The 27,049-nt window shown below is 38.8% G+C and overlaps 2 non-coding genes across 2 annotated transcripts; both read right to left on the reverse strand.

Moving 5' to 3' along the window:
- Positions 1-1,194: 1,194 nt before the first annotated feature.
- LOC130952329 (small nucleolar RNA R71) lies at positions 1,195-1,302 on the reverse strand. The gene has a single exon (XR_009074510.1). It is a non-coding gene; the product is annotated as a small nucleolar RNA R71 (small nucleolar RNA).
- Positions 1,303-11,686: 10,384 nt separating this feature from the next.
- On the reverse strand, positions 11,687-11,794 carry LOC130952739 (small nucleolar RNA R71). Its single transcript, XR_009074916.1, has one exon. It is a non-coding gene; the product is annotated as a small nucleolar RNA R71 (small nucleolar RNA).
- Positions 11,795-27,049: the final 15,255 nt, after the last annotated feature.

The following is a 27,049-nucleotide window of genomic DNA, read 5'->3' on the forward strand; positions in this document are numbered from 1 at the left end:
TTTTCAAGTTTTCAAAGTTTTTCAAAATCAAATCTTTTTCAAATCATATCTTTTCAATCAAATGTTTTCAAAATCAATTTCTTTCCTTTTTCAAAGATACTTACTAACAATTAATGATTTGATTGAACATTTTAAGTATGTTGCCTTTTCTGTTGAGAAAGGTTTAATGTTTGAATCATATCTTTTCTTGTTAGGCAAGTCATTAATTTTTAAAAATCAAATCTTTTTAAAATTGTTTTCAAATCATATCTTTTCAATCATATCTTTTTAAAACCGTAACTTTTCAATCAAATCTTTTTAATCACATCTTTTTCAAAATAGTTTTCAATCAAATCTTTTTTATTTCTAATTTCAAAATCTTTTTCAAAAATCACTTGATTTCTTTTCCACTCTTATTTTCGAAAATCAATTAAGTGTTTTTCAAAATGTTTTCAAAATCTTTTACTTAATTTTCGAAAATTACTTCCCTTCTTCTCACATCCTTCTATTTATGGACTAACACTATTCCTTAATGCAAAATTCGAACTCCATCTTCTTTGATAAGTTCGAATTTTCTACCTCTGTCTTCCATTTTTCTTCCTCTGACACCTCAAGGAATCTCTATACTGTGACATAGAGGATTCCATATTTTCTTGTTCTCTTCTCCTACATATGAGCAGGAACAAAGACAAGGGCATTCTTGTTGAAGCTGACCCTGAACCTGAAAAGACCTTAAAGCGAAAGCTAAGAGAAGCTAAGGCACAACTCTCTGTTGAGGACCTGACCGAATTCTTCAAAGAAGAAGAACCCATGGCAGCCGAAAACAACAACAATGCCAACAATGCAAGGAAGGTGCTGGGTGACTTTACTGCACCTACTCCCAACTTCTATGGGAGAAGTATCTCTATCCCTGCCATTGGAGCAAACAACTTTGAGCTTAAGCCTCAATTAGTTTCTCTAATGCAACAGAATTGCAAGTTCCATGGACTTCCATTGGAAGATCCTCATCAGTTCTTAGCTGAGTTCTTGCAAATCTGTGACACAGTCAAGACTAATGGGGTTGACCCTGAGGTCTACAGACTGATGCTATTCCCTTTTGCTGTAAGAGACAGAGCTAGAATATGGTTGGACTCTCAACCTAAAGAAAGCCTAGACTCTTGGGAAAAGCTAGTCAATGCCTTCTTGGCAAAGTTCTTTCCACCTCAAAAATTGAGTAAGCTTAGAGTGGAAGTCCAAACCTTCAGACAGAAGGATGGTGAGTCCCTCTATGAAGCTTGGGAAAGATACAAACAATTAATCAGAAAATGTCCTTCAGACATGCTTTCTGAATGGAGCATCATAGGTATATTCTATGATGGTCTCTTTGAACTATCCAAGATGTCTTTGGATAGCTCTGCTGGAGGATCTCTTCATCTGAAGAAGACGCCTACAGAGGCTCAAGAGCTAATTGAAATGGTTGCAAATAACCAATTCATGTACACTTCTGAAAGGAGTCCTGTGAACAATGGGACTAATCAGAAGAAAGGAGTTCTTGAGATTGATACTCTGAATGCCATACTGGCTCAGAACAAGATATTGACTCAACAAGTCAATTTGATTTCTCAAAGTCTGTCTGGAATGCAAAAAGCACCAAACAGTACTAAGGATGCTTCATCTGAAGAAGAAGCTTATGATCCTGAGAACCCTTCAATGGAAGAGGTGAACTACCTAGGAGAACCCTATGGAAACACCTATAATTCTTCATGGAGAAATCACCCAAATCTCTCATGGAAGAATCAAGAGAGACCTCAACAAGGTTTCAATAACAATAATGGTGGAAGAAACAGGTTTAGCAATGACAAGCCTTTTCCATCATCTTCTCAGCAACAGACAGAGAACTCTAAGCAGAACCCCTCTGACTTAGCAACCATGGTCTCTGATTTATTCAAGACCACTCAAAGTTTCATGACTGAAACAAGGTCCTCCATCAGGAATTTGGAGGCACAAGTGGGACAGCTGAGTAAGAAAATTACTGAACTCCCTCCAAAGTACTCTTCCAAGCAATACAGAAGAAAATCCAAAAGGAGAGTGCAAAGCCATAACCATGGCCGAATTTGGAGAGGAAAGAGAGGAGGTGGACGCCATTGAGGAAGACCTCAATGGGCGTGCACTAGCCTCCTCTGAGTTCCCTAATGAGGAACCATGGGAATCTAGGGCTCAAAATGAGACCATAGAGATTCCATTGGACTTACTTCTGCCATTCATGAGCTCTGATGAGTATTCTTCCTCTGAAGAGGATGAGTATGTCACTGAAGAGTAAGTTGCTAAATACCTTGGAGCAATCATGAAGCTAAATGACAAGTTATTTGGAAATGAGACTTGGGAGGATGAACCCCCTTTGCTCACCAAAGAACTGGATGACTTGTCCAGGCAAAAATTACCTCAAAAGAGACAAGATCCTGGGAAGTTTTCCATACCTTGTACCATAGGCACCATGACCTTCAAGAAGGCTCTGTGTGACTTAGGGTCAAGTGTGAACCTCATGCCTCTCTCTGTAATAGAGAAGCTAGGGATCTTTGAGGTACAAGCTGCAAGAATCTCACTAAAGATGGCAGACAACTCAAGAAAACAAGCTCATGGACTTGTAGAGAATGTTTTGGTAAAAGTTGAAGACCATTACATCCCTACTGATTTCATAGTCTTAGAGACTGGGAAGTGCATGGATGAATCTATCATCCTTGGCAGACCCTTCCTAGCCACAGCAAAGGCTGTGATTGATGTTGATGGAGGTGAACTGATCATTCAAGTGAATGAAGAATCCTTTGTGTTTAAGGCTCAAGGATACCCCTCTGTCACCATGGAGAAGAAGCATGAAGAGCTTCTCTCAAATCAGAGACAAACAGAGCCCCCACAGTCAAACTCTAAGTTTGGTGTTGGGAGGCCACAACCAAACTCTAAGTTTGGTGTTGAACCCCCACATTCAAACTCTAAGTTTGGTGTTGGGAGGTTCCAACATTGCTCTGAGTATCTGTGAGGCTCATTGAGAGCCCTCTGTCAAGCTACTGACATTAAAGAAGTGCTTGTTGGGAGGCAACCCAATGTTATATTTTATATATTTTCCTTTGTTATTTTTTGTTATTTTGTAGGTTGATGATCATGAGAAGTCACAAAATCAATTGAAAAAGCAAAAAACAGAATGAAAAACAGGAAGAAAAATAGCACACCCTGGAGGAAGAACCCACTGGCGTTTAAACGCCAGTGAGGCTAGCAGTTGGGCGTTTAACGCCCAGTCTGGCACCATTCTGGGCGTTTAACGCCAGAAAGGGGCACCAGACTGGCGTTAAACGCCAGGAAAGGGCTAGAACCTGGCGTTAAACGCCAGAAATGGGCACCAGCACGGCGTTTAACGCCAGAATTGGCTCAAAACGTGTTTTTGAATGCCATTTGGTGCAGGGATGACTTTTCCTTGACACCTAAGGATCTGTGGACCCCACAGGATCCCCACAAACCCCTCACCTATCAAATCCCATCTTTCTCTTCACCACTCACCTCCATAAAACCCCACTTACCTCACCATCCAAATTCAAACCACTTTCCCACCCAAACCCACCCATAATGACCGAAACACAAAGCCACTCCCTTCCTCCTCATTTCTTCTTCTTCTACTCTCTTCTTTCTTCTTTTGCTCGAGGACGAGCAAACCTTTTAAGTTTGGTGTGGTAAAAGCATTGCTTTTTGTTTTTCCATAACCATTTATGGCATCCAAAGCCGGTTCAACTGAGAAGGCATGACCTCAAGCCCATCACTAAGAAGAAGATAGAGCAAACAAGAGACCCCTCTCATCATGAGATCCCTGAGATACCTCAAGGGATGCACTTTCCTCCACAAGACTATTGGGAGCAACTGAACACCTCCCTAGGAGAATTAAGTTCCAACATGGGACAACTAAGGGTGGAGCACCAAGAACATGCCATCCTCCTCCATGAAATTAGAGAAGATCAAGGAATCATGAGAGATGAGCAACAAAGACAAGGAAGAGACATTGAGGAGCTCAAGCACTCCATAAGACCTTCAAGAGGAAGAACAAGCCGCCATCACTGAGGTGGACCTGTTCTTTAATATCCTTGTTCTTTATTTTCCTGTTTTTCGAATTTTAGTGCTTTATGTTTATCCATGTTTGTGTCCTATGATCATTAGTGTCTTAGTGTCTATGCCTTAAAGTTATGAATATCCTATGAATCCATCACCTTTCTTAAATAAAAACTGTTTTAATCACAAAAGAACAAGAAGTACAGGATTTCAAATTCATTTTTAAAACTAGCTTAATTAGTTTGATGTGGTGACAATGCTTTTTGTTTTCTGAATGTATGCTTAAACAGTGCATAAGTCTTTTGAATTTGTTGTTCATGAATGTTAAAATTGTTGGCTCTTGAAAGAATGATGAAAAAGGAGACATGTTACTGAGGATCTGAAAAATCATAAAAATGATTCTTGAAGCAAGAAAAAGCAGTGAATACAAAAAAAAGAGAAAAGGGAGAAAAGCGAAAAAAAAAAACGAAAAAGAAAAAAAAAAGAAAGAAATAAAGTTGTGATCCAAGGCAATAAGAGTGTGCTTAAGAACCCTGGACACCTCTAATTGGGGACTTTAGCAAAGCTAAGTCACAATCTGAAAAGGTTCACCCAATTATGTGTCTGTGGCATGTATGTATCCGGTGGTAATACTGGAAGACAGAGTGCTTTGGGCCACGGCCAAGACTCATAAAGTAGCTGTGTTTAAGAATCATCATACTTAACTAGGAGAATCAATAACACTATCTAGATTCTGAGTTCCTAAAGAAGCCAATCATTCTGAATTTCAAAGGATAAAGTGAGATGCCAAAACTATTCGGAGGCAAAAAGTTACTAGTCCCGCTCATCTAATTTGGGTCTAAGTTTCATTGATAATTTGGAGTCTATAGTATATTCTCTTCTTTTTATCTTATTTGATTTTCAGTTGCTTGGGGACAAGCAACAATTTAAGTTTGGTGTTGTGATGAGCGGATAATTTGTACCCTTTTTGGCATTGCTTTTAGTATGTTTTTGGTAGTTTTAGTTGAGTTCTTAGTATATTTTTATTAGTTTTTAGTTAAAATTCACTTTTCTGGACTTTACTATGAGTTTGTGTGTTTTTCTGTGATTTTAGGTATTTTCTGGCTGAAATTGAGGGACTTGAGCAAAAATCTGATCCAGAGACTGAAAAGGACTGCAGATGCTGTTGGATTCTGACCTCCCTGCACTCGAAGTGGATTTTCTGGAGCTACAGAAGCCCAATTGGCGCGCTCTCAACGGCGTTGGAAAGTAGACATCCTGGGCTTTCCAGCAATATATGATAGTTCATACTTTGCCCAAGATTTAATGGCCCAAACCGGCGTTCAAAGTCACCTACAGAATTTCCAGCGTTAAACGCCGGAACTGGCACCAAAATGGGAGTTAAACGCCCAAACTGGCATAAAAGCTGGCGTTTAACTCCAAGAGAAGTCTCTACACGAAAATGCTTCATTGCTCAGCCCAAGCACACACCAAGTGGGCCCGGAAGTGGATTTTTATGTCATTTACTCATCTCTGTACACCCTAGGCTACTAGTTCTCTATAAGTAGGACCTTTTACTATTGTATTTTCATCTTGGTTCTTCTGGTTCCCTCTCTGGGGCCGAAACCAATGATCACTTTTGTTCTTATGTATTTTCAACGGTGGAGTTTCTACACACCATAGATTAAGGTGGAGCTCTGCTGTACCTCGAGTATTAATGCAATTACTATTGTTCTTCTATTCAATTCCGCTTGTTCTTTGTCCAAGATATCACTTGTTCTTCAACTTGATGAATGTGATGATCCGTGACACTCATCATCATTCTCACTCATGAACAAGGTGACTGACAACCACTCTTGTTCTACAAGCAATCAAGGCTCTAGTGTTTATCTCTTGGATTCCTGATACACGATGCATGGTTGATCGCCTGACAACCGAGTGCTCGCCTGACAAACGAGCCAGCCATTCCGTGAGATCAGAGTCTTCGTGGTATAGGCAAGAACTGATGGCGGCATTCAAGAGAATCCGGAAGGTCTAACCTTGTCTGTGGTATTCTGAGTAGGATTCAATGATTGAATGACTGTGACGTGCTTCAAACTCCTAGCAGGCGGGGCGTTAGTGACAGACGCAAAAGGATCGATGGATTTTATTCCGGCCTGACCGAGAACCGACAGCTGATTAGCCATATGCTGTGACAGAGCATGGGAACATTTTCACTGAGAGGATGGGAGGTAGCCACTGACAACGGTGAAACCCTACATGAGCTTGCCATGGAAAGGAGTAAGAAGGATTGGATGAAGACAGTAGGAAAGCAGAGAGACGGAAGGGAAGGCATCTTCATTCGCTTATCTGAAGCTCTCACCAATGATATACATAAGTATCTCTATCTTTATCTTTATGCTTTATTCGTTTATCACTATACCCATTTGAGTCTGCCTGACTGAGATTTACAAGGTGACCATAGCTTGCTTCATACCAACAATCTCCGTGGGATCGACCCTTACTCGCGTAAGGTATTACTTGGACGACCCAGTGCACTTGCTGGTTAGTTGTGCGAAGTTGTAGTAATCACAATTTCGTGCACCAACAGTTTTGGCATCTCACTCTATCCTTTGAAATTCAGAATGATTGGCTTCTATAGGAACTCAGAATCCAGATAGTGTTATTGATTTTCCTAGTTAAGTATGATGATTCTTGAACACAGATACTTTATGAGTCTTGGCCGTGGCCCAAAGCACTATGTCTTCCAGTATTACCACCGGATACATACATGCCACAGACACATAACTGGGTGAACCTTTTCAGATTGTGACTCAACTTTGCTAGAGTCCCCAATTAGAGGTGTCCAGGGTTCTTAAGCACACTCTTTTTTCCCCTTGAATCACGACTTTATTTTTACCCTTGCCTTTTGGTTTAAAGGGCTGTTGGCTTTTTCTGCTTGCTTTCTCTCTCTCTTTTTTTGTATTCACTGCTTTTTCTTGCTTCAAGAATCATTTTTATGATTTTCAGATCCTCAGTAACATGTCTCCTTTTTTCATCATTCTTTCAAGAGCCAACATTCATGAACAACAAATTCAAAAGACATATGCACTGTTCAAGCATACATTCAGAAGTCAAAGTATTGCCACCACATCAAAATAATTAATCTGTTATAAAATTCAAAATTCATGCAATTCTTCTCTTTTTTAATTAAGAACATTTTTCATTTAAGAAAGGTGATGGATTCATAGGACATTCATAACTTTAAGGCATAGACACTAAGACACTAATGATCATGAGACACAAACATAAATAAAACATAAAGCATAATCTTCGAAAAAAACAGAAAAATAAAGAACAAGGAGATTAAAGAACGGGTCCACCTTAGTGATGGCGGCTTGTTCTTCCTCTTGAAGATCTTATGGAGTGCTTGAGCTCCTCAATGTCTCTTCCTTGTCTTTGTTGCTCCTCTCTCATGATTCTTTGATCTTCTCTAATTTCATGGAGGAGGATGGAATGTTCTTGGTGGAGAGTTGTCCCATGTTGGAACTCAATTCTCCTAGGGAGGTGTTGATTTGCTCCCAATAGTTTTGTGGAGAAAAGTGCATCCCTTGAGGCATCTCAGGGATTTCATGATGAGGAATTTCCTCATGTCCATGAGTGAGATCTCTTGTTTGCTCCATCCTCTTCTTAGTGATGGGCTTGTCCTTATCAATGAGGATGTCTCCCTCTATGTTAATTCCAACTGAATTACAGAGGTGACAAATGAGATGAGGAAAGGCTAACCTTGCCAAGGTAGAGGACTTGTCCGCCACCTTATAAAGTTCTTGGGATATAACCTCATGAACTTCTACTTCCTCTCCAATCATGATGCTATGAATCATGATAGCCCGATCTATAGTAACTTCGGACCGGTTGCTAGTAGGAATGATTGAGCGTTGGATAAACTCCAACCATCCCCTAGCCACGGGCTTGAGGTCATGCCTTCTCAGTTGAACCGGCTTTCCTCTTGAATCTCTCTTCCATTGAGCGCTCTCTTCATAAATGTCTATGAGGACTTAGTCCAACCTTTGATCAAAGTTGACCCTTCTAGTGTAAGGGTGTTCATCTCCTTGCATCATGGGCAAGTTGAATGCCAACCTTACATTTTCCGGACTAAAATCTAAGCATTTCCCCCGAACCATTGTAAGCCAATTCTTTGGATCCGGGTTCACACTTTGATCATGGTTCTTGGTGATCCATGCATTGGCATAGAACTCTTGAACCATTAAGATTCCGACTTGTTGAATAGGGTTGGTAAGAACTTCCCAACCTCTTCTTCGGATCTCATGTCGGATCTCCGGATATTCACTCTTTTTGAGTTTGAAAGGGACTTCGGGGATCACCTTCTTCATGGCCACAACTTCATGGAATTGGTCTTGATGCACCCTTGAGATGAATCTCTCCATCTCCCATGACTCGGAGGTGGAAGCTTTTGCCTTCCCTTTCCTCTTTCTAGAGGTTTCTTCGGCCTTAGATGCCATAAATGGTTATGAAAAAACAAAAAGCAATGCTTTTACCACACCAAACTTAGAAGGTTTGCTCGTCCTCAAGCAAAAGAAGAAAGAAGAGAGTAGAAGAAGAAGAAATAGAGGAGATGAAGGTGGCTTTGTTTTTCGGCCAAGGGGGAGAGGTAGTGTGTAGGTTGTGTAAAAATGAAGGAGTGAAGATGGGTTTATATAGGGTGGAGAGAGGGGTAAGGTTCGGCCATTATGGGTGGGTTTGGGAGGGAAAGTGGTTTGAATTTGAATGGTGAGGTAGGTGGGGTTTTATGAAGGATGGATGTGAGTGGTGAAGAGAATGGTGGGATTTGATAGGTGAGGGGTTTTTGGGGAAGAGGTGTTGAGGTGATTGGTGAATGGGTGAAGAAGAGAGAGAGTGGTGGGATAGGTAGGGATCCTGTGGGGTCCACAGATCCTGAGGTGTCAAGGATAATTCATCCCTGCACCAAGTGGCGAGCAAAAATGCTATTTCTGCCAATCCTGGTGTTAAACGTCGGGCTGGTGCCCATTTCTGGCGTTTAACGCCAGCTTCTTGCCCATTCCTGGCGTTAAACGCCAGTCTGGTGCCCCTTTCTGGCGTTAAACACCCAGAATTGTGCCAGACTGGGCGTTAAACGCCCATTCTGCTATCTTCACTGGCGTTTAAATGCCAGCAAATTTTCCTCCAGGGTGTGCTATTTTTCTTTCTGTTTTTCATGCTGTTTTTGCTTTTTCAATTGATTTTGTGACTTCCCATGATCATCAACCTATAAAAAACATAAAATAACAAAGGAAAATAGATAAATATAACATTGGGTTGCCTCCCAACAAGTGCTTCTTTAATGTCAGTAGCTTGACAGTGGGCTCTCATGGAGCCTCACAGATGTTCAGAGCAATGTTGGAACCTCCCAACACCAAACTTAGAGTTTGAGAAGTTGGTTGTGGCCTCCCAACACCAAACTTAGAGTTTGACTGTGGGGGCTCTGTTTGACTCTATTTTGAGGGAAGCTCTTCATACTTCCTCTCCATGGTTACAGAGGGGTATCCTTGAGCCTTAAACACAAAGGATTCTTCATTCACTTGAATGATCAATTCTCCTCTGTCAACATCCATCACAGCCTTTGCTATGGCTAGGAAGGGTCTGCCAAGGATGATAGATTCATCCATACACTTCCCAGTCTCTAGGACTATGAAATCAGCAGGGATGTAATGGTCTTCAACCTTTACCAGAACATCCTCTACAAGTCCATAAGCTTGTTTTCTTGAATTGTCCATGAGGTTTATGCTTGACCCTAGGTCACACAGAGCCTTCTCAAAGGTCATGGTGCCTATGGTACAAGGTATTGAGAACTTCCCAGGATCCTGTCTCTTCTGAGGTAATCTCTGCCTAGTCAAGTCATCCAGTTCTTTGGTGAGCAAAGGGGGTTCATCCTCCCAAGTCTCATTACCAAATAACTTGTCATTTAGCTTCATGATTGCTCCAAGGTACTTAGCAACTTGCTCTTCAGTGACATATTCGTCCTCTTCAGAGGAAGAATACTCATCAGAGCTCATGAATGACAGAAGTAAATCCAATGGAATCTCTATGGTCTTAGTGTGAGCCTCAGATTCCCATGGTTTCTCATTAGGGAACTCATTGGAGGCCAGTGGATGTCCATTGAGGTCTTCCTCAATGGCGCTCACTGCCTCTTTCTCCTCTCCAAACTCGGCCATGTTGATGGCCTTACACTCTCCTTTTTTATTCTCTTCTGTATTGCTTGGAAGAGTACTAGGAGGGAGTTCAGTAAGTTTCTTACTCAGCTGACCCACTTGTGCCTCTAAGTTTCTAATGGAGGACCTTGTTTCAGTCATGAAACTTTGAGTGGTTTTGATTAGATCAGAGACCATGGTTGCTAAGTCAGAGTGGCTCTGCTTAGAATTCTCTGTCTGTTGCTGAGAAGATGATGGAAAAGGATTTTGTTTTCAAATCAATTTTTTTTTCAAGTTTTCAAAGTTTTTCAAAATCAAATCTTTTTCAAATCATATCTTTTCAATCAAATGTTTTCAAAATCAATTTCTTTCCTTTTTCAAAGATACTTGCTAACAATTAATGATTTGATTGAACATTTCAAGTATGTTGCCTTTTCTGTTGAGAAAGGTTTAATGTTTGAATCATATCTTTTCTTGTTAGGCAAGTCATTAATTTTTAAAATCAATTTTTTTTTTAAATTGTTTTCAAATCATATCTTTTCAATCATACCTTTTTAAAACCATAACTTTTTAATCATATCTTTTTAATCACATGTTTTTCAAATTAGTTTTCAATCATATCTTTTTGATTTCTAATTTCAAAATCTTTTTCAAAAATCACTTGATTCCTTTTCCACTTTTAGTTTTCGAAAATTATCAATCAATTTTTCAAATGTTTTAAAATCTTTTTAATTATTTTTCGAAAATTCTCTTCCCCTCTTCTCACATCCTTCTATTTATGGAGTACCACTCCTTCTCAATGCACAATTCAAACTCTATTTGACTAAGTTCGAATTCTTCTACCTGTTCTTTCTAATTTTCTTTTCCTCTGACACCTCAAGGAATCTCTATACTGTGACATAGAGGATTCCATATTTTCTTGTTCTCTTCTCTTTCATATGAGCAGGAGCAGAGACAAAGGCATTCTTGTTGAAGCTGACCCTGAACCTGAAAAGACCTTGAAGCGAAAGCTAAGAGAAGCTAAGGCACAACTCTCTGTAGAGGACCTAACAGAAATCTTCAAAGAAGAAGAACCCATGGCAGTCGAAAACAACAACAATGCAAGGAAGGTGGTGGGTGACTTTACTGCACCTACTCCCGACTTCTATGGGAGAAGCATCTCTATCCCTGCCATTGGAGCAAACAACTTTGAGCTTAAGCCTCAATTAGTTTCTCTAATGCAACAGAATTGCAAGTTCCATGGACTTCCATTGGAAGATCCTCATCAGTTCTTAGCTGAATTCTTGCAAATCTGTGACACTGTCAAGACTAATGGGGTTGACCCTGAAGTCTACAGACTTATGCTATTCCCTTTTGCTGTAAGAGACAGAGCTAGGATATGGTTGGACTCACAACCTAAAGAAAGCCTGGACTCATGGGAAAAGCTAGTCAATGCCTTCTTGGCAAAGTTCTTTCCACCTCAAAAATTGAGTAAGCTTAGAGTGGAAGTCTAAACCTTCAGACAAAAGGATGGAGAATCCCTCTATGAAGCTTGGGAAAGATACAAACAATTAATCAGAAAATGTCCTTCTGACATGCTTTCTGAATGGAGCATCATAGGTATTTTCTATGATGGTCTCTCTGAACTATCCAAGATGTCTTTGGATAGCTCTGCTGGAGGATCTCTTCATTTGAAGAAGACGCCTGCAGAAGCTCAAGAGCTAATTGAAATGGTTGCAAATAACCAATTCATGTACACTTCTGAAAGGAATCCTGTGAACAATGGGACAAGTCAGAAGAAAGAAGTTCTTGAGATTGATACTCTGAATGCCATTCTGGCTCAGAACAAGATACTGACTCAACAAGTCAATTTGATTTTTCAAAGTCTGTCTGGAATGCAAAATGCACCAAGCAGTACTAAGGATGCTTCATCTGAAGAAGAAGCTTATGATCCTGAGAACCCTTCAATGGAAGAGGTGAATTACCTAGGAGAACCCTATGGAAACACCTATAATTCTTCATGGAAAAATCATCCAAATTTCTCATGGAAGAATCAAGAGAGACCTCAACAAGGTTTCAATAATGGTGGAAGAAACAGGTTTAGCAATGGCAAGCCTTTTCCATCATCTTCTCAGCAACAGACAGAGAGTTCTAAGCAGCACACCTCTGACTTAGCAACCATGGTCTCTGATCTAATCAAAACCACTCAAAGTTTTATGACTGAAACAAGGTCCTCCATTAGGAATTTGGAGGCACAAGTGGGACAGCTGAGCAAGAAAGTTACTGAACTCCCTCCTAGTACTTTTCCAAGCAATACAGAAGAAAATCCAAAAGGAGAGTGCAAGGCCATCAACATGGACGAATTTGGAGAGGAAGGAGAGGAAGTGAACGCCACTGAGGAAGACCTCAATGGGCGTGCACTGACCTCCACTGAGTTCCCCAATGAGGAACCATGGGAATCTGAGGCTCAAAATGAGACCATAGAGATTCCATTGGACTTACTTCTGCCCTTCGTGAGCTCTGATGAGTATTCTTCCTCTGAAGAGGATGAGTATGTCACTGAAGAGCAAGTTGCCAAATACCTTGGAGCAATCATGAAGCTAAATGACAAGTTATTGGAAATGAGACTTGGGAGGATGAACCCCCTTTGCTCACCAAAGAACTGGATGACTTGTCTAGGCAGAAATTACCTCAAAAGAGACAAGATCCTGGGAAGTTTTCAATACCTTGTACCATAGGCACCATGACCTTCAAGAAGGCTCTGTGTGACTTAGGGTCAAGTGTAAACCTCATGCATCTCTCTGTAATGGAGAAGCTAGAGATCTTTGAGGTGCAAGCTGCAAGAATCTCATTAGAGATGGCAGACAACTCAAGAAAACAAGCTCATGGACTTGTAGATGATGTTTTGGTGAAGATTGAAGACCACTACATCCCTGCTGATTTCATAGTCCTAGAGACTGGGAAGTGCATGGATGAAACCATCATCCTTGGCAGACCCTTCCTAGCCACAGCAAAGGCTGTAATTGATGTTGATGGAGGTGAACTGATCATTCAAATGAATGAAGAATCCTTTGTGTTTAAGGCTCAAGGATGTCCCTCTGTCACCATGGAGAGGAAGCATGAAGAGCTTCTCTCAAATCAGAGTCAAACAGAGCCCCCACAGTCAAACTCTAAGTTTGGTGTTGGGAGGCCACAACCAAACTCTAAGTTTGGTGTTGAACCCCCACATTCAAACTCTAAGTTTGGTGTTGGGAGGTTCCAACATTGATCTGAGAAAATGTGAGGCTCCATGAGAGCCCTCTGTCAAGCTACTGTCATTAAAGAAGCGCTTGTTGGGAGGCAACCCAATGTTATATTTTATCTATTTTCTTTTGTTATTTTATGTTTTTTTGTAGGTTGATGATCATGAGAAGTCACAAAATCAATTGAAAAAGCAAAAATAGAATGAAAAACAGGAAGAAAAATAGCACACCCTGGAGGAAGAACCTACTGGCGTTTAAACGCCAGTAAGGCTAGCAGGTGGGCGTTTAACACCCAGTCTGGCACCATTCTGGGCGTTTAACGCCAGAAAGGGGCACCAGACTGGCGTTAAACGCCAGAAAAGGGCAAGAACCTGGCGTTAAACGCCAGAAATGGGCACCAGCCCGGCGTTTAACGCCAGAATTGGCTAAAAACGCAATTTTGCATGCCATTTGGTGCAGGGATGACTTTTCCTTGACACCACAGGATCTGTGGACCCCACAGGATCCCCACCAACCCCACCACTCTCTTTCTTCTTCACCCATTCACCAATCACCTCAACACCTCTTCCCCAAAAACCCTTCACCTATCAAATCCCATCTTTCTCTTCACCACTCACATCCATCCTTCATAAAACCCCACCTACCTCACCCTTCAAATTCAAACCACTTTCCCTCCCAAACCCACCCATACATGACCGAACCATGAACCCCCCTTTCCTATATAAACCCTTCTTCACCCCTTCATTTTCACACAACCTAAACACCACTTCTCCCCCTCTTTGGCCGAACACAAAGCCATTCCCTTCTTCCTTATTTCTTCTTCTTCTACTCTCTTCTTTCTTCTTTTGCTCGAGGACGAGCAAACCTTTTAAGTTTGGTGTGGTAAAAGCATTGCTTTTTGTTTTTCCATAACCATTTATGGCATCCAAGGCCGGAGAAACCTCTAGAAAGAGGAAAGGGAAGGCAAAAGCTTCCACCTCCGAGTCATGGGAGATGGAGAGATTCATCTCAAGGGTGCATCAAGACCACTTCTATGAAGTTGTGGCCTTGAAGAAGGTGATCCCCGAGGTCCCTTTTTCACTCAAAAAGAGTGAATATCCGGAGATCCGACATGAGATCCGAAGAAGAGGTTGGGAAGTTCTCACCAACCCCATTCAACAAGTCGGAATCTTTATGGTTCAAGAGTTCTATGCCAATGCATGGATCACCAAGAACCATGATCAAAGTGTGAACCCGGATCCAAAAAATTGGCTTACTATGGTTCGGGGGAAATACTTGGATTTTAGTCCGGAAAATGTAAGGTTAGCATTCAACTTGCCCATGATGCAAGGAGATGAACATCCTTACACTAGAAGGGTCAACTTTGATCAAAGGTTGGACCAAGTCCTCACTGACATTTGTGAAGAGGGCGCCCAATGGAAGAGAGATTCAAGAGGGAAGCCGGTTCAATTGAGAAGGCATGACCTCAAACCCGTGGCTAGAGGGTGGTTGGAGTTTATCCAACGCTCAATCATTCCCACTAGCAACCGGTCCGAAGTTACTATAGACCGGGCCATCATGATCCATAGCATCATGATTGGAGAAGAAGTGGAAGTTCATGAGGTTATAGCCCAAGAACTCTATAAGGTGGCGGATAAGTCCTCTACCTTAGCAAGGTTAGCCTTTCCTCATCTCATTTGTCACCTCTGTTATTCAGTAGGAGTTGACATAGAAGGAGACATCCTCATTGATGAGGATAAGCCCATCACTAAGAAAAGGATGGAGCAAACAAGAGACCCCTCTCATCATGAGATCCCTGAGATACCTCAAGGGATGCACTTTCCTCCACAAGACTATTGGGAGCAACTGAACACCTCCCTAGGAGAATTAAGTTCCAACATGGGACAACTAAGGGTGAAGCACCAAGAACATTCCATCCTCCTCCATGAAATTAGAGAAGATCAAAGAATCATGAGAGAGGAGCAACAAAGACAAGGAAGAGACATTGAGGAGCTCAAGCACTCCATAAGACCTTCAAGAGGAAGAACAAGCCGCCATCATTAAGGTGGACCCGTTCTTTAATCTCCTTGTTCTTTATTTTCTTGTTTTTCGAATTTCAGTGCTTATGTTTATCTATGTTTGTGTCTTATGATCATTAGTGTCTTAGTGTCTATGCCTTAAAGTTATGAATGTCCTATGAATCCATCACCTTTCTTAAATAAACAATGTTCTTAATTGAAAAAGATAAGAATTGCATGAATTTTGAATTTTATAACAGTTTAATTATTTTGATGTGGTGGCAACACTTTTGTTTTCTGAATGTATGCTTAAACAGTGCATATGTCTTTTGAATTTGTGGTTCATGAATGTTGGCTCTTGAAAGAATGATGAAAAAGGAGACATGTTACTGAGGATCTGAAAAATCATAAAAATGATTCTTGAAGCAAGAAAAAGCAGTGAATACAAAAAAAAAGAGGCGAAAAAAAAAACGAAAGAAAAAGAAAAAGAAAGAAATAAAGTTGTGATCCAAGGCAAAAAGAGTGTGCTTAAGAACCCTGGACACCTCTAATTGGGGACTCTAGCAAAGCTGAGTCACAATCTGAAAAGGTTCACCCAATTATGTGTCTGTGGCATGTATGTATCCGGTGGTAATACTGGAAGACAGAGTGCTTTGGGCCACGGCCAAGACTCATAAAGTAGCTGTGTTCAAGAATCATCATACTTAACTAGGAGAATCAATAACACTATCTGGATTCTGAGTTCCTAAAGAAGCCAATCATTCTGAATTTCAAAGGATAGAGTGAGATGCCAAAACTGTTCAGAGGCAAAAAGCTAAAAGCCCCGCTCATCTAATTAATTCTGATCTTCATAGATGTTTTTGGAATTCATTGCATATTCTCTTCTTTTTATCTTATTTGATCTTCAGTTGCTTGAGGACAAGCAACAATTTAAGTTTGGTGTTGTGATGTTTTTGGCATTGCTTGAATGATCAATTCTCCTCTGTCAACATCAATCACAGCCTTTGCTATGGCTAGGAAGGGTCTGCCAAGGATGATAGATTCATCCATGCACTTCCCAGTCTCTAGGACTATGAAATCAGCAGGGATGTAATGGTCTTCAACCTTTACCAGAACATCCTCTACAAGTCCATAAGCTTGTTTTCTTGAATTGTCCATGAGGTTTATGCTTGACCCTAGGTCACACAGAGCCTTCTCAAAGGTCATGGTGCCTATGGTACAAGGTATTTAGAACTTCCCAGGATCCTGTCTCTTCTGAGGTAATCTCTGCCTAGTCAAGTCATCCAGTTCTTTGGTGAGCAAAGGGGGTTCATCCTCCCAAGTCTCATTACCAAATAACTTGTCATTTAGCTTCATGATTGCTCCAAGGTACTTAGCAACTTGCTCTTCAGTGACATATTCGTCCTCTTCAGAGGAAGAATACTCATCAGAGCTCATGAATGACAGAAGTAAATCCAATGGAATCTCTATGGTCTCAGTGTGAGCCTCAGATTCCCATGGTTTCTCATTAGGGAACTCATTGGAGGCCAGTGGATGTCCATTGAGGTCTTCCTCAATGGCACTCACTGCCTCTTTCTCCTCTCCAAACTCGGCCATGTTGATGGCCTTACACTCTCCTTTTTGATTCTCTTCTGTATTGCTTGGAAGAGTACTAGGAGGGAGTTCAGTAACTTTCTTACTCAGCTGACCCACTTGTGCCTCTAAGTTTCTAATGGAGGACCTTGTTTCAGTCATGAAACTTTGAGTGGTTTTGATTAGATCAGAGACCATGGTTGCTAAGTCAGAGTGGCTCTGCTTAGAATTCTCTGTCTGTTGCTGAGAAGATGATGGAAAAGGCTTGCCATTGCCAAACCTGTTTCTTCCACCATTATTGTTGTTGAAACCTTGTTGAGGTCTCTGTTGATCCTTCCATGAGAGATTTGGATGATTTCTCCATGAAGGATTATAGGTGTTTCCATAGGGTTCTCCCATGTAATTCACCTCTTCCATTGAAGGGTTCTCAGGATCATAAACTTCTTCTTCAGATGAAGCGTCCTTAGTACTGCTTGGTGCAGCTTGCATTCCAGACAGACTTTGAGAAATCATATTGACTTGCTGAGTCAATATTTTGTTCTGAGCCAGTATGGCATTCAGAGTATCAATCTCAACAACTCATTTCTTCTGATTCGTCCCATTGTTCACAGGATTCCTTTCAGAAGTGTACATGAATTGGTTATTTGCAACAATTTCAATGAGTTCTTGAGCTTCTGCAGGCGTCTTTTTCAGATGAAGAGATCCTCCAGCAGAGCTGTTGATGAGCGGATAATTTATACGCTTTTTGGCATTGTTTTTAGTATGTTTTTAGCAATTTTAGTTGAGTTCTTAGTATATTTTTATTAGTTTTTAGTTAAAATTCACTTTTTTGGACTTTACTATGAGTTTGTGTGTTTTTCTGTGATTTCAGGTATTTTCTGGCTGAAATTGAGGGACCTGAGCAAAAATCTGATTCAGAGACTGAAAAGGACTGCAGATGCTGTTGGATTCTGACCTCCCTGCACTCGAAGTGGATTTTCTGGAGCTACAGAAGCTCAATTGGCGCGCTCTCAATGGCGTTGGAAAGTAGACATCCTGGGCTTTCCAGCAATATATGATAGTCCATACTTTGCCCAAGATTTGATGGCTCAAACCGGCGTTCAAAGTCACCCTCAGAATTCCCAGCGTTAAACGCCGGAACTGGCACCAAAATGGGTGTTAAACGCCCAAACTGGCACAAAAGCTGGCGTTTAACTCCAAGAAGAGTCTCTACACGAAAAATGCTTCATTGCTCAGCCCAAGCACACACCAAGTGGGCCCGGAAGTGGATTTTTATGTCATTTACTCATCTTTGTAATCCTTAGGCTACTAGTTTCCTATAAGTAGGACCTTTTACTATTGTATTTTCATCTTCGGACATCTAGTTCTTAGATCATTTGGGGGCTGGCCATTCGGCCATGCCTAGACCTTGTTCTTATGTATTTTCAACGGTGGAGTTTCTACACATCATAGATTAAGGTGTGGAGCTCTGCTGTACCTCGAGTATTAATGCAATTACTATTGTTCTTCTATTCAATTCCGCTTGTTCTTGTTCTAAGATATTCATTCGCACTCAAGAACTTGATGAATGTGATGATTATGTGACGCTCATCATCATTCTCACTCATGAGCAAAGTGACTGACAACCACTCTTGTTCTACAAGCAAACAAGGTTCTAATGTTTATCTCTTGGATTCCTGATAACACGATGCATGGTTGATCGCCTGACAACCGAGCGCTCGCCTGACAACCGAGCCAGCCATTCCGTGAGATCAGAGTCTTCGTGGTATAGGCAAGAACTGATGGCGGCATTCAAGAGAATCCGGAAGGTCTAACCTTGTCTGTGGTATTCTGAGTAGGATTCAATGATTGAATGACTGTGACGTGCTTCAAACTCCTGAGGGCGGGGCGTTAGTGACAGACGCAAAAGAATCACTGGATTCTATTCCGGCCTGATCGAGAACCGACAGATGGATAGCCGTGCCGTGACAGGGTGCGTTGAACATTTCCACTGAGAGGATGGGAGGTAGCCACTGACAACGGTGAAACCCTTGCATAAGCTTGCCATGGAAAGGAGTAAGAAGGATTGGATGAAGACAGTAGGAAAGCAGAGAGACGGAAGGGAAAGCATCTTCATACACTTATCTGAAGCTCTCACCAATGATGTACATAAGTATCTCTATCTTTATCTTTATGTTTTGTTCATCATTTATACCCATTTGAGTCTGCCTGACTAAGATTTACAAGGTGACCATAGCTTGCTTCATACCAACAATCTCCGTGGGATCGACCCTTACTCGCGTAAGGTTTATTACTTGGACGACCCAGTGCACTTGCTGGTTAGTTGTGCGAAGTTGTAGTGATCACGATTTCGCGCACCAGCTGTCCAATGACATCTTGGACAGTTCAGACAGACCATCATAGAAGATACCTATGATGCTCCATTCAGAAAGCATGTCAGAGGGACACTTTCTAATCAATTGTTTGTATCTTTCCCAAGCTTCATAGAGGGATTCACCTTCCTTCTGTCTGAAGGTTTGGACTTCCACTCTAAGCTTACTCAATTTTTGAGGTGGAAAGAACTTTGCCAAGAAGGCATTGACTAGCTTTTCCCAAGAGTTCAGGCTTTCTTTAGGTTGTGAGTCCAACCATATCCTAGCTCTGTCTCTTACAGCAAAAGGGAATAGCATAAGTCTGTAGACCTCAGGGTCAACCCCATTAGTCTTGACAGTGTCACAGATTTGCAAAAATTCAGCTAAAAACTGATGAGGATCTTCCAATGGAAGTCCATGGAACTTGCAATTCTGTTGCATTAGAGAAACTAATTGAGGCTTAAGCTCAAAGTTGTTTGCTCCAATGGCAGGGATAGAGATGCTTCTCCCATAGAAGTCTGGAGTAGGTGCAGTAAAGTCACCTAGCACCTTCCTTGCATTGTTGGCATTGTTTTTGTTTTCGGCCATGTCTTTTTCTTGTTTGAAGATTTCTGTTAGGTTCTCTACAAAGAGTAGTGCTTTAGCTTCTCTTAGCTTTCGCTTCAAGGTCCTTTCAGGTTCAGGGTCAGCCTCAACAAGAATGCTTTTGTCTTTGCTCCTGCTCATATGAAAGAGAAGAGAACAAGAAAATATGGAATCCTCTATGTCACAGTATAGAGATTCCTTGAGATGTCAGAGGAAAAGAAGAATAGAAGGAGGAGGTAGAAGAATTCGAACTTATCAAGAGAGATAGGGTTCGAATTGTGCATTGAGGAGGAGTGTTAGTCCATAAATAGAAGGATGTGAGAAGAGGGGAAGAATTTTTGAAATTAAAGTAAAAGATTTTAAAATAATTAAAAGAAATTTTGAAAATTTGATTGATGATTTTCGAAAACTAAAGTTGGAAAAGAAATAAAGTGACTTTTGAAAAAGATTTTTGAAAGTAGAAATCAAAAAGATATGATTGAAAATTAATTTTGAAAAGATGTGATTGAAAAGATATGATTGAAAAGATATGATGGAAAAACAATTTAAAAAGATTTGATTTTTTAAAATTAATGACTTGGCTAACAAGAAATTTAAAAGATATGATTCAGACATTAAACCTTTTTCAACAGAAAAGGCAACATACTTGAAATGTTGAATCAAATCATTAATTGTTAGCAAGTATTTTTGAAAAATAGAAAGAAATTGATTTTGAAAATATATGATTGAAAAGATATGGTTTGAAAAAGATTTGATTTTGAAAAATTATGAAAACTTGAAAAAAAATTTGAATTAAAAACAAAATCTTCCCTCTTGTGCCATCCTGGTGTTAAACGCCCAGAATGGTATACATTCTGGCGTTTAACGCCCAAAATGCTACCCTTTTGGGCGTTAAACGCCCAGCCAGGTACCCTGGCTGGCGTTTAAACGCCAGTTTTCCTTCTTCACTGGGCATTTTGAACGCCCAGCTTTTTCTGTGTAATTCCTCTGCTGTATGTTCTGAATCTTCAATTTTCTATATTATTGACTTGAAAAGACACAAATTAAAAAATTTTTTTGAATTTTTAATGATGAGGAATAATCAAAATGCCACTAAGATCAAATAAATAATGCATGCAAGACACCAAACTTAGAAGTTTGTATACTACTGACACTAACAAATTGAGAATGCATATGAGAAACAACAAACACTCAAGACAAGAGAATTTAAAGATCAGAGCAAGGAAATCATCAAGAACAACTTGAAGATCAATGAAGAACATAATGCATGTAATTTTCGAAAATTAGAAGAATAAAGACATGCAATTGATACCAAACTTAAAATTAGACACTAGACTCAAACAAGAAACATAAAAATATTTTTGATTTTAAGATTTTATAAATTTTTTTTGTGCTTTTTCGAAAATTATATGGAAAAGATGATAAAGAGATTCAAAATTTTTAATAAGAATTCCAGGAATCATGCAATGTTAGTCTAAAGCTTTAGTCTAAAGAAATTAGACATGGCTAGCCAAGCTTCAGCAGAACATTACATTCAAGAGCTAAATTGATGAGAATCAATCAGCTTTGGAGATGATAAAAACATCACCTTGAAACTCTAGAATTCATTCTTAAAAATTCTGAAGAAAAATGCCTAATCTAAGCAACAAGATGAACCGTCAGTTGTCCAAACTCAAACAATCCCCGGCAACGGCGCCAAAAACTTGGTGCACGAAATTATGATCATCAATGGCGCCATCAACATGATACGCTCAATTGCAATCTCAACTCTTTATCACAACTTCGCACAACTAACCAGCAAGTGCACTGGGTCGTCCAAGTAATAAACCTTACGCGAGTAAGGGTCGATCCCACGGAGATTGTTGGTATGAAGCAAGCTATGGTCATCTTGTAAATCTCAGTCAGGCGGATTCAAATGGTTATGGAGGATTAATGATTAAAAGATAAATAAAACATAAAGATAGAGATACTTATGTAATTCATTGGTGAGAATTTCAGATAAGCGAATGGAGATGCTTTGTCCCTTCCGTCTCTCTGCTTTCCTACTGTCTTCATCCAATCCTTCTTACTCCTTTCCATGGCAAGCTGTATGTTGGGCATCACCATTGTCAGTGGCTACAGTCCCGTCCTCTCAGTGAAAATGTTCAACGCGCTCTGTCACAGCACGGCTATTCATCTGTCGATTCTCGATCATGTCGGAATAGAATCCAGTGATTCTTTTGCGTCTGTCACTAACGCCCCACAATCGCGAGTTTGAAGCTCGTCACAGTCATTCAATCCTTGAATCTTACTCGGAATACCACAGACAAGGTTTAGACTTTCCGGATTCTCAAGAATACCGCCATCAATTCTAGCTTATACCATGAAGATTCTGATTAAGGAATCCAAAAATATCCACTCAAGCCTTGTTTGCATGTAGAACGGGAGTGGTTATCAGGCACGCGTTCATAAGTGAGAATGATGATGAGCGTCACATAATCATCATATTCATCATGTTCTTGGGTGCAAATGAATATCTTAGAACAAGAATAAGCTGAATTGAATAGAAGAACAATAGTAATTGTATTAATACTCGAGGTACAGCAGAGCCCCACACCTTAATCTATGGTATGTAGAAACTCCACCGTTGAAAATACATAAGTGATAATGATGATCATTGGCTTCGGCTCCAGAGAGGGAACCAGAAGAACCAAGATCTGATCTAAGATAGCATAGGACTGATTAAAGATAAAAATACAATAGCAAAATGTCCTATTTATAGAGAACTAGTAGCTTAGGGTTTACAAAAATGAGTAAATGATGTAAAAATCCACTTCCGGGCCCACTTGGTGTGTGCTTGGGCTGAGCATTGAAGCTTTCATGTGTAGAGACTTTTCTTGGAGTTAAATGCCAGCTTTTGTGCCAGTTTAGGTGTTTAACTCCAGCTTTTGTGCCAGTTCCGGCGTTAAACGCCAGAATTCTTGAGCTGACTTAGAACGCCTGTTTGGGCCATCAAATCTCGGGAAAAGTATAGACTATTATACATTGCTGGAAAGCCCAGGATGTCTACTTTCCAACGCAATTAAGAGTGCGCCAATTGTGCTTCTGTAGCTCCAGAAAATTTACTTCGAGTGCAGGGAGGTCAGAATCCAACAGCATATGCAGTCCTTTTCAGCCTCTGAATCAGATTTTTGCTCAGGTCCCTCAATTTCAGCCAGAAAATACCTGAAATCACAGAAAAATACACAAACTCATAGTAAAGTCCAGAAAAGTGAATTTTAACTAAAAACTAATAAAAATAAAATAAAAACTAACTAAAACATACTAAAAACAATGTCAAAAAGCGTATAAATTATCTGCTCATCATGTAGACATACTTAATCTTATTATTCTTTTCAGAGAATGATGTAGATATGTAGATATTGAAAACAAGTATGCTTGACCTTCTTTTCAGCTTCTTCCTTGGCAAATCTTTCGTGAGAAATGTATACACCATTCTTTTCCTTAGTAGTCAGCACATCTGCATTCATTTTGGAAAAAAAGGTCTGATACAAGATTCTCCCTATATTCCAAAACTTAAGATGATAATGTTGAATGTACCTTCTTTCATTCTCTCAATTTCCATATACAAGTCCTTTAACAAAACAGCCTTTGAAACTTTTTGGTTTGCCTATTAAAAGAATAAGCAGTGACATTCACCACAAAGCAAATTAAAATGATAAAGTAAATTTAAAAACTGAATTTGAAGCTTATAATCGAATGGTGGATTCAACTAGAAACCAAATAAGCTGACAAAATATTAAATCAAGTGTCTCGCAATTATTTCAGAGGGACAAACTGAAATCCAAGTACAAAGGAAAATTCATACTAGAGATCTTCAATATTGTCTGTGCCATGCTTCAACTTAACATGCTTGAGTGCACCTAGCAATCAGTAAGCATGGAACAAAGATGATATCCACGACAAGAATCCAAATACTCAACCACCAATACAAGGTCAATATCAGTTTCATAGAATAAGTTAATCAGCACTTAAGCAGTGAGGCTGTATAATAGTTCTAGTTTTGATCCCAAAAGAAATTGTATTAGCATTAAAAAATATTTTACAAGAACAAATGCAATTTCAATTTGTACAACATTATTTCACTTTTAACTCTTTATTCTAACCCCAGTCATCACAATGCAGAGAAGATTTAGAAAATACCAAAGAAATAGGTGTAGAAATAGTTGTACTTGGCATTAGAATCATCAAATCTTTAACGATAGGAGTAGCTTTAATCCATTTTACCCTCTACTCTTATATTATGAGCAATAATACAAACATAATCTTAATAAAACTCTGCAGAAAGTATTTCAAATATTTAAACCAAAATCCAAATATAAACGGAGCAGGCAAGCAAGAACAGCGCAAGCAAGGAAGAACGGAGAAGATAGAGCAAACAAAAAATTAGAATCTGAAATACTTAAACACTTCGATTTCAGCTTGATATGCCAGATTGATTAGGATCAAGCAAGCAAATAGAGAAAAAGTAATAACAGAGAGAGAATCACATGCTTCTGAATATTCAAACCAAAATAAAAAAAATAAACGGAGAAGACCTACTGCGGTGACGATCTTGTGCGTCTACGAGCAAGAACGGAGGCAGTGCGAGCGGCGGAGGTGCGGTGTTGCGACAAGAGCAGCAACGGTGGCTGGAAGACTTTGGCGCATAGATGTGAGACGAACTGCGATGCGGATCTGAGGCGGATCATATGAAAATCAAGTCCAAAGAATCGTTCGCAGAGGAGATGCCTTTCTCTCTATCTCAGAGGCAGAAGAGGAGCCTTTGCTCGATTCCAGAAGCCTTTGGAACTGCAGCGGCGATGCCGATGGCGACGGTGACGAACTTAGAATTTCGGCGGTGAGCTCTCTCTCTTCTATCTCTGTTTCAAGCAATCTCTCTTTCTGTTCTTTAATTAGGCAATTGTTATGAAAAAGAAAAAGTTTTAGTAAGAATACTAGTAGCCATAATAATACTATGGCCACCAAAAATTTTTAACTAAAAGTACTTTTTATATATTTTGTAGTGATAATAATAATAATTGCCATTATAATATATAGCATTAGTGGTAAATATATAATTGGCACAAAAACACAATTTAAATAAAACAAATAGCAGTTATTAAGCTATTGTCACTAAAAATTAGTCGCTAAAACTAATATTTCTTGTAGTGTGGTGATATGTTGCACTAGTTTTGAAGATAAAAAAAAATTAAAATAGTCGAGAATTGACAAAAAAAATAGTTATATTCAAGAAATTTCAGCAAAATATTAAAGAATTTTAATTAAGTCACTTTTAACTTTTATTAATTTCTATTTTTAAAATTATAATAATACAATAAATTAATTATATATTTTATAAAATTTTATTAAATTAAATCGGTGAATGTTAATTAAAGGTCTTGTCACCTTTACAATGATGCTATTAATTATCCAAGAAGTTGGATTCACATCAAATTTAAAATATTAATGATTTGTTCATCTGTTAAATTTTTACATCAAAACATCCTGAATCAAAATCCATAGCCCCACACATTCATATTGGAAGACAGAAGAAACATATGCAGAACCAACATAAGCACATGTTCTCTAATTTCTATCCGCTAATAAAAACAAATCAGAACCTGAGAATTTAGGTATTTTTGTTGTGATAGCTATCAACTTTATTTGGTGATGCCAATTAATATTTGCACCGTCATTGGAATTTGAGAGGAAGCTTCATTAACTGTGATCTAAATGCATGCAACTTTAGTTCTTATAATACTTGAATATATATAAAAAATTAAATAATGTATATCCTATATAATGGACCTATAATATTCGTTCTCATCATTATTGTACGATCAAATGAAAGGTTGTAGCTGGTTCAATTATTATTTCATTTATATCAAGTGGAGGCACTGCTTATTTAGTTTTAAAATCTTACCAAAATCTTTGCGAATAATAATATTATATAATACCATGTCATCTTTATTTTGATGAACTTTATTTTTGACCAAAATTCTGGTTATTTGGACAATATCATCTTATTTTGACAATAAAAATCTAATAAAAATTCTATTATATCTAGTTTTTTTTTAATTCTTTTATGTTGTCAGAATAGTTGACTAACTGGACACAGAAGAAATGATAAGAGCAAAGAAATATAATAGTATATAAAATTCAATTAAAATCAGATTTTTTTTTTTAGAAAAAAAATCTAACCTATTCGAGTAAATATTTTATCCACTGTAGATAGGATAAAAATTAGTTCGAATAGGATAAAGTACGAATTTAGGTGAAAATCGATATCACAATCTTTTTTATATAATGACTTAGAATAAATAAATAACTATTAAACTAATTAATTAATTTAGTATTTTAAAGTATTTGTATTTACATCAATATATCAATATATAAAGTCAATACCAGAGTTATGTATCCAATTTTCATAGACACCATTTGTCTTCAAATAATTCATTTTATAAATTAAATTTATGGATAAAATAGTAAGAATACATTTTTATTTTTTAATTAAAAAAAAGTCATTAACCCACGAAAGAGTTAAATAACTACTGTTATCGTGAAAAAATTAAATAACTGTTCTACTTATAAACACCCTTCACTGTTGAATTTTTGTTCTGCATCTTGCTATCTTTTGATTCTGATATGCATTTATTAAAAAAGAGAAAATTCTATAAATCAATAATCACGGGCAAATCATCGCGAGATGATTTGACAAGAGAGTTGATATAATTTCTATGCCAACTCCACGCCAAAACACAGATATCTATATTCTACCTTTTGAAAAATACAGGAATATAATAGACGTGATGATAATATAAGTGGTTGGTACTTTATATTCACAGTTTATTTTATTTTTGAGTATTCATTTCTAATTTTTAAAAGAAAATTCAAAAGACAAAGACTATTTGTCTTATTCTATTTTTACATCTAAAATTTGTATTTTTTTGTATAACTGTAGATCGAACACTACTCTTCAATATCAAATTTTTTATATGAACCAGTTTCAAACAATATATTTAGGTAATATTACAATGTGATGTCCAACTTTTAAAAAAATCATTTGTCTTCAAACAATTCATCTCACA

The sequence above is a fragment of the Arachis stenosperma genome, chromosome 9, assembly GCF_014773155.1.
Source record: "Arachis stenosperma cultivar V10309 chromosome 9, arast.V10309.gnm1.PFL2, whole genome shotgun sequence".
NCBI lineage: Eukaryota > Viridiplantae > Streptophyta > Magnoliopsida > Fabales > Fabaceae > Arachis > Arachis stenosperma.